Source organism: Bos grunniens, chromosome 12, assembly GCF_055505025.1.
Source record: "Bos grunniens cultivar Pamir isolate PY7600 chromosome 12, Bosgru_T2T1.0, whole genome shotgun sequence".
Classification (NCBI taxonomy): domain Eukaryota; kingdom Metazoa; phylum Chordata; class Mammalia; order Artiodactyla; family Bovidae; genus Bos; species Bos grunniens.
The window spans coordinates 35072228-35080650 of NC_141176.1; the positions used below are offsets into that span (position 1 = coordinate 35072228).

An 8423-nucleotide genomic window follows, 5' to 3' on the forward strand; every position below is an offset into this window, starting at 1 on the left:
ATTTTTATTATTTAAAAAGCACTAGGACAATAAAGACAAGTAAAAATAATCAGAAAGGACTCAGTACTCCTACCAGAAAGACTGGAATTTTTTTAAAGTGAAAATGAAACTATTTGTTTTCATTATTGTTCTGTCACTTAAACGAACAATGCAAAGAAATAGAGGAAAATAATAGAATGGGGAAGACTAGAGATCTCTTCAAGAAAATTGGAAATACCAAGGGAAAATTTCATGCAAGGATGAAATTCCACCTAAGTCGAAGAGAATAAGGAGAGGTGTCAGGAATACATAGAAGAACTATACAGAAAAGGTCTTAATGACCTGGATAACCGTGATGGTGTGGTCACTCACCTTGAGCTTGACATCATGGCATGTGAAGTCAAATGGGCCTTGGGAAGCATTACCCTGAACAAAGCTAGTGGAGGTGATGGAATTCCAGCTCAGCGATTTCAAATCCTGAAAGATGATGCTGTGAAAGTGCTGCACTTAATATGCCAGCAAATTTGGAAAACTCAGCTGTGGCCACAGGATTGGAAAAGGTCAGTTTTCATTTCAATCCCAAAGAAGGGCAATGCCAAAGAATGTTCAAACTACCGTACAACTGCACTCATTTCACATGCTAATAAGCTTATGCTCAAACTATTACTAGGTCTATTTACTAAGTCACAGATATTTCCTTGATATGCAGTGAATGCTATATTTTGGTTGAGTTAGTCACTCAGTGAAATGTATACACAGCAGTGAAACCACGTGCTCACTTTCCCAAACTCTTCTCCCTTGTTTTCTGCAGTGCTGACCTGAACTTTTTTATGCCAGCTTGCAGCCGGGTCAGGTCTCTCTCAGCCCTGCATTCCTCCATGGAATGTCACAAAGAGACATGATATATGTAAGCACCCTAATTTTGCATCTGGATTTCTGATTTAGCTTAAAGATGTGTAAAAATGTGTAGAACCACATCTGAAGAAGCAAAAGAACCCTTTTTATTTCCCAACCATCAGTGTGATTTATGATCTCTAAACTGTTTCCCGATCCCTTATTTGAAAATTGGCCGCAGGAAAAAAATGGAAGAGATGCAGATCTAAGGACCCGGAGAGCTTGGAAAATGGGTATTCATGGATCAAATGCTTGGCATGGACCTTGCTGTCAGCACCTCAGGTGCATAATGCATTTCCAATTTTAAAGAGACTATTTTGATTTTGAAATAATTCACACTCAACCCTTTCTTTAGAGAGGTCTGGGTAATGGTTATACAAAAAGAAAGATATTACCTGGAATGAGTTACACCATGCTTTTCTAACTTTTCCAACTCAAGCTAATAGGAATGTCATTTTTCCATGGCTTTGATAAATAAAGCCTTGACAAAAAAAAAAAAGAGTTTTAATGATCTTATCCATGGCAGGTGCCAGTATCACAAGTGAGGCCATAAATCACAAGAGCACACACTGATGTTGTTAAGAACGGGCAGGGAAAATGTGAATGCTTCTGGTCAACTTTCCTTGAAATGCAACATTTTTAAACCTTGCTTGTGAGACATGTAGTCTCTGATCTGTCTACCAGTCATAGATCTAAAACAAACGACAATGCTTCCCCAAAAGTCTAGTTTGGAAACCTTTCCTCTTCCGGCTCTAGAAATCATTAAGATAACCATTATGAAGGCTGAGTGTTCCTCCATGTTGGAGGGTGTTGTGGTAGTGGTTACTTCCTCTTGGCCACGAGATAAAGCCAGCAGGAGAGACACCACTCAGACTCTAGATTCCAAATCTTAGAGGTCTCAATCTCTTGGCTACAGTGAAGAAGGCTTGACACTCCTGTGGTTCCTTTCCTGAAGCTCTGAAGAAGTCTCATGTTTGGAACTCGGGATCGTTTCTTCATGGAAGCAGAGTTAAGATTTCAGATTCTCACAGAAGGCTTGACCAATGATGGTTCATCTTTTATCTGAAAATTGGGACTGCAGGGTTGTGAGAAAATTGGAGTGCGCCCTGGAGAAACAGGGGCTTAGGAAGAAGGTCTTCCTGTCTCCTGAGCCCCCACACACATGCACACCCTGCAGCCCCCACCCTCGAGCATTCTCTCTTCTCCAGATCCATAGCTTTTTTTCCCCTTCTTTCAGTTTCTTCCTGTCATTCAGAGAAGGGCTTCCCTGATGTCTCAGTGGTAACAAACCCACCTGCGATATAGGAGACCCAGGTTCAATCCCTGGGGTCAGGAAGATCCCCTGGAGGAGGAAATGACAACCCACTCTAGTATCCCTGCCTGGGAAATCCCATGGACAGAGGAGCCTGGTGGGTTGCAGTCCATGGGGCCACAAAGAGTTGGACAGAGAAGTAAGTCTATGGGTCTCTTCAGATATACTTGCATGTTGTACTGAGGGAAGAGAGGAAACCCACCAGAGATTTTTCGACAAAATAGAAAACAAGGGAACCAAAGATTAGTTACCATGTTTAGACAACCCACAGCTCTGACACACACTCAGATCCCTGATATTTTTCACCAAGATAATAAAGCTAGATGTATTTTTTCTTCCTCTTTATTAACTTCTGTGCCTTTGCTCTTAAAATGGTCATGTGGTCATTCTGTGTCTTAAAATTCCAGCCTGGTCATGCTGGGTCTACCTTTCCTACTATATATGCCAAGAAACCCTTTCTATCCTTCCTGAGTCTCATCCTTAAATCATGCAGCTAAAGACAAGCACACAAGCCTAGGAAGTAAGTCACGGAGTGCAGTCTCCTGCATTGCAGGCAGATTCTTTTCAGTCTGAGCCACCTGGGAAGCCCGAAAAAAGTCTAAATGTTGTTATCAAGAGACATTTTTGTTTTGTTTATTTGTTTACTTTTTGCTGCCTGGACAGGGACTTGAACCCTGGGCCCTCAGATTAAAAGTCTGATGCTCTACCAGCTGAGCTACCCAGGCTTTGAGGCTGAGAAGAGTCTAAAGACTGAGCATGAACCCGAGTTGCCACAGAGAGTCACAGGCCTTGGTGCCCCTTGTTGGGCCGTGGGTTCCCTGGTGGCTCAGATGGTAAAGAATCTGCCTGCAGTGCAGGAAATCCAGGTTCAATCCCTGGGTCAGGAACATCCCCTGGAGAAGGGAATGGCAACCTACTCCAGTATTCTTGCCTGGAGAATCCCATAGATAGAGGAGGCTGGTAGGCTATAGTCCATGGGGTCGCAAAGAGTCAGGTACAACTGAGCAACTTCCACTTTTCGCCTTTCACATTGTGAATTAGGGGATAAATACCTGTCTGTCTGTGCCTTGGACAGTGCAATGCCACTCACCTGCAGAGACCAAGGTTCTATAAGAGGAAAGAGAAAATTTGGTTTAAAGACTCTAACATCTGGAACTGTAACATCGCCATTATTATTTTCATTAAAATTTTTTATGAATTAAATAGATTTCTGCTTTAAAAGGTCTCTAAGGAAACATTTGCAGTTCTGGCAGCCCTGGATATCTAAATGCTAGCAACATCTATTTTGTGAAATATAAAGCATATGCTGGTACCTACAATGGACCCCCGAAACATAGATCTATTTATTCAAGCTTTTATAATTTCATGTTACATTTTCACCTTTTAAATTTTTATTTGAAAAAAAAAAAACAAAACCCCTCAAAACTGGCACCTGATGAGATTGCTTTCCTTTCTTTAGGTGAAAATTTTCATCTGAAAGATCATGGATGTTATAATAGTTTAAATATCTACTCTTTCTCCTGAAAAATCAACTTATGAAAATGTTATTCTTATTTAATTTTCTTTCAAAGTGGGGTAGGCTCCTAGCAGTAAACAAATAAAACTGGACTTGATTTTCTCTCATTGCAATGGTTTTGGAGCAGAAGCTTGTGGAGGCCGTTCTATCTCCCCCAAAGCCTGTTGAGAGTGGAGTTCAGGGAAGGGTGGAGGTCACCCACAGCCTCTTCCTTCTTGTCAGGAAGCAGTGAGGGGGCAGCCTGCAGAGGAAGACCAGAGCAAATCATAGAATCATTTCTGTGGACATGGAGCAAGGGAACACAAAGCTTGCTGCTCTTCCCAAAGAGAAGGCAGTGGGTCTGTCATCAGAGCTCCAGGTGGTGAAACCCTTGCCCTGTTCATCACACCACCTTGTGTATAAAGGTGTTGGTTGAGAAGTTTATTCCCTGTTAGTTTAAGGAGTTCCTAGAAAGATAATTATAGACTTGAAGTCTCTTTGACTGACTGAAAGAGAGAAGGAAAGAGAAAAAAGAAAGGGAGGAAGGAAGGGAAAGGAAAGGAGACAGAAGGAATGAAAGAAAAAGAGAGAGAGAGAGGCAGGAAGGACCTAAAGGCTAGAGAAAAGGCAGTTCCGGGAGTCTAAGATTCCCTGGGTATTGCTCTAAAATGAGAATTCTAGATTCAAATACCATCTTCCTATTTCTCTGCTTTCAAACTCTGCTCAGGGAAAGGTTTAGGAACCTAGAATGTTCACTTTGTTCAGACCTAGAGCATTTCTCTACACAGAGGGGAGAAGAGGGTTAATGTTACCCTCAGCCACAAGGAAATAAATGTCCGTAAGTTGTGTGGGAGACAACAGATGTGTCTTGGGTCCCCTGGTCTCCAGGAGGCAGACAAGTCACCCAGCTCAAGAACAACCCAGAGCACAAAGCCTCCTCAGGGATGGAGTCTGATGACCATCTCTGCGCTGTAAGGCTCCCAGGCCCAAGAGGACAGACGGCAGGTCAATGACCCAGTGACCACTTCTGTGCTCTGCCCCTGCTTGTCTCCACACAGGCGACCATGACGGGTTCTCCAGGTTCTTTGTGCCATACACTCCCTATGGCTAAGTCATAGAGCAGGGCTTTGTTCTGTTTCCTCTCCCAACTTGTGGATAAGGCAGAGAACTTGCACTGCCCTGGCCTTCAGAAGTGATCAAGGTCATCATCCCAATATTTAAATATTGAATAACTGAATCAGATGTGTCACCTCAAATTTAAGTTCTGGAAAATTTCAGGACCTTTCTTGTAATATTACCATGAATATCATGAGCCCACTCTGCAAACCTCCCAGACCCAGTGCTCCTTTCTATGAGAGAACATCCAGATTTTAAAGTCAAAGTACATATACACACAAATATAAATTTTTATGAAATTTCTGTAAGGGAGATATCTGTTCCTTAGACAAGAAATGAACTGGTTTTTTCAATGTAATGACTGTGATACCTTTGTGATACTGAATGTGCTCAGTAGCTCTTTGCCACCTGGTGAACTGTAGCCTGGAGGATTAATGTTAGGAGCCGGGTTAATGTTAGACACCAGGCTCCTCGGTCCATGGAACTTTTCAGAGAATACTGGAGTGGTTTGCCATTACTGAAACTATTTCTCAGTTTACTAAACCAACCTTCCAGTAGACATACACACAATTTGGTTGCCTGGACTGATACTTAGAAGCACTCCTGGAAAACAACAACAGGCTTGCTGACATCATAAGCATGGGTTAAAGGCAAACTGAGAACACATGAAGAATGAAGAGTATAAGATGGTTGGATGGCATCACTGACTCAATGGACATGAGTTTGAGTAAACTCCAGGAGTTGGTAATGGACAGGGAGGCCTGGTATGCTGCAGTCCATGGGGTCACAAAGAGTCGGACATGACTGAGCGACTGAACTGAACTGAACTGAACTGAGAACGCATACCAAATATTTGTAGACAAATATTTGTATCTGTTTTCCTGTACCCTCACTATGGTACAGATAAGATCACTTCATGCATATAAATATGATTTAGTAATTTACTTCTTACATTCAAAGAAACCCCTGGGAGCAATGAGAGTTGGGTGTTTTTAAACGCATTGAATATAGACTTCAGATTTCCCTGGTGGCTCAGTGGTAAAGAATCCACCCACCAAAGCAGGAGACAGAGGATCGATCCCTGGGTTGGAAAGATCCCCTGGAGAAGGAAACGGCAACCCGCTCCAGTATTCTTGCTGGAGAATCCCATGGACAGAAGATCCTGTCCGGCTACAGTCCATGGTGTCACAAAGAGTCGGACACGACTGAAGAGACTAAAGAACAACGACAGTACAGACTTGGGTTCTTCCATGGAGCTTGCCCAGAGGAAATCACTTAGACAGCCTCAGAATCTGGTTGTTTGGTCATAGGATGTACTTTAGAATAAATCCATCCTATTTGCTTGATACATCCATCATCTTTTATTTATAATGAAAGACAATCAAAAGGTGTATTTTGAAGAGTTGGGGGGAGGTCTGTGAGGGAGGGTCATCATGAAATTAGGTGTGTTGCTCCTCAGAGTCCTGTTAACCTTGCTGTCATCCCCAGAGTGCTATGTGTGCTAAGTCAGTAAGTCGTCTCTGACTCTTTCCAACCCCATGGACTGTAGCCTGCCAGGTTCTTCTGTCCATGGGATTCTCCAGGCAAGAATACTGGAGTGGGTTGCCATTTCCTCCTCCAGGGGATCTTCCTGACCCAGTGATCAAACCTGCTTCTTAACAGGTGGGTTCCTCACCACTAGCACCCCCTGGAGGGAGCCCCCAGCTGTACTCCCCCCACCTGCCAACTCCCTGCCTTGGCTGCAGAGCTTCCAGTGGAGACGTGGTCATACAAGAGGTGAATTTTCCAAAATACACTTTATTCCATGGCTCATTTTTCCTCCTTGTGTTTTCCTGCTGCCATTACCATGGAGTTTAAAGGGCACTTCAGAGAATAAATTAGAAAGCAAGACAATCTCTTTAACAAGTGGTGCTGGGAAATCTGGTCAACCACTTGTAAAAGAATGAAACTAGACCACTTTATAACACCATACACAAAAATAAACTCAAAATGGATTAAAGATCTAAACGTAAGACCAGAAACTATAAAACTCCTAGAGGAGAACATAGGCAAAACACTCTCTGACATACATCACAGTAGGATCCTCTATGACCCACCTCCCAGAATATTGGAAATAAAAGCAAAAATGAGCAAATGGGACCTAATTAACCTTAAAAGCTTCTGCACATCAAAGGAAACTATTAGCAAAGTGAAAAGACAGCCTTCAGAATGGGAGAAAATAATAGCAAATGAAGCAACTGACAAACAACTAATCTCAAAAATATACAAGCAACTCCTACAAGCTCAACTCCAGAAAAATAAATGACCCAATCAAAAAATGGGCCAAAGAACTAAATAGACATTTCTCCAAAGAGGACATACAGAGGGCTAACAAACACATGAAAAGATGCTCAACATCACTTGTTATCAGAGAAATGCAAATCAAAACCACTATGAGGTACCATTTCACACCAGTCAGAATGGCCGCGATCCAAAAGTCTACAAATAATAAATGCTGGAGAGGGTGTGGAGAAAAGGGAACCCTCTTACACTGTTGGTGGGAATGCAAACTAGTACAGCCACTATGGAGAACAGTGTGGAGATTCCTTAAAAAACTGGAAATAGAACTGCCTTATGATCCAGCAATCCCACTGCTGGGCATACACACTGAGGAAACCAGAAGGGAAAGAGACACGTGTACCCCAGTGTTCATCGCAGCACTGTTTATAATAGCCAGGACATGGAAGCAACCTAGATGTCCATCAGCAGATGAATGGATAAGAAAGCTGTGGTACATATACACAATGGAGTATTACTCAGCCATTAAAAAGAAAACATTCGAATCAGTTCTAATGAGGTGGATGAAACTGGAGCCTATTATGCAGAGTGAAGTAAGCCAGAAGGAAAAACACCAATACAGTATAATAACGCATATATATGGAATTTAGAAAGATGGTAACAATAACCCTGTGTACGAGACAGCAAAAGAGACACTGATGTATAGAACAGTCTTATGGACTCTGTGGGAGAGGGAGAGGGTGGGAAGATTTGGGAGAATGGCATTGAAACATGTAAAATATCATGTATGAAACGAGTTGCCAGTCCAGGTTCGATGCACGATACTGGATGCTTGGGGCTAGTGCACTGGACGACCCAGAGGGATGGTATGGGGAGGGAGGAGGGAGGAGGGTTCAGGATGGGGAACACATGTATACCTGTGGTGGATTCATTTTGATATTTGGCAAAACTAATACAATTATGTAAAGTTTAAAAATAAAATAAAATTAAAAAAAAAAAGAAAGAAAGAAAGCAAGGCTGGAGCCTTTGTAGAAACACAGGCAAGTTTTTATCTTGGAATGCTTTCCTCATGAAAGCTGCAGAGAACACTTGGAATGAGGTGGAAACAAAGGCTGGAAGGCATTTCTGAGCAAGTGTTCTGCTCCCCGCCAGCCTATGGACTAACTGACTCCCTGCCCCACGGCTGTTTATGTGGGGAAAGGAGCCTGGGGCATTTAGGCCCCCGGAGGCCACCTCCTCCCGCCTCACTGGCCCACAGAGGGGTCAGAAGTGATACGATGAGGCCCAGCACGGCTCTGTTTCTTCCATAGCGTGTGGAGTGGCCTCTGCTATGGTTTTAGTGGCTCTTTC

The 8423-nt window shown here is 42.8% G+C and overlaps 1 non-coding gene across 1 annotated transcript; it reads right to left on the reverse strand.

The window, feature by feature from the left end:
- Positions 1-2837: 2837 nt before the first annotated feature.
- On the reverse strand, positions 2838-2910 carry TRNAK-UUU (transfer RNA lysine (anticodon UUU)). The gene has a single exon. It is a non-coding gene; the product is annotated as a tRNA-Lys (tRNA).
- Between the last annotated feature and the right edge of the window lie 5513 nt (positions 2911-8423).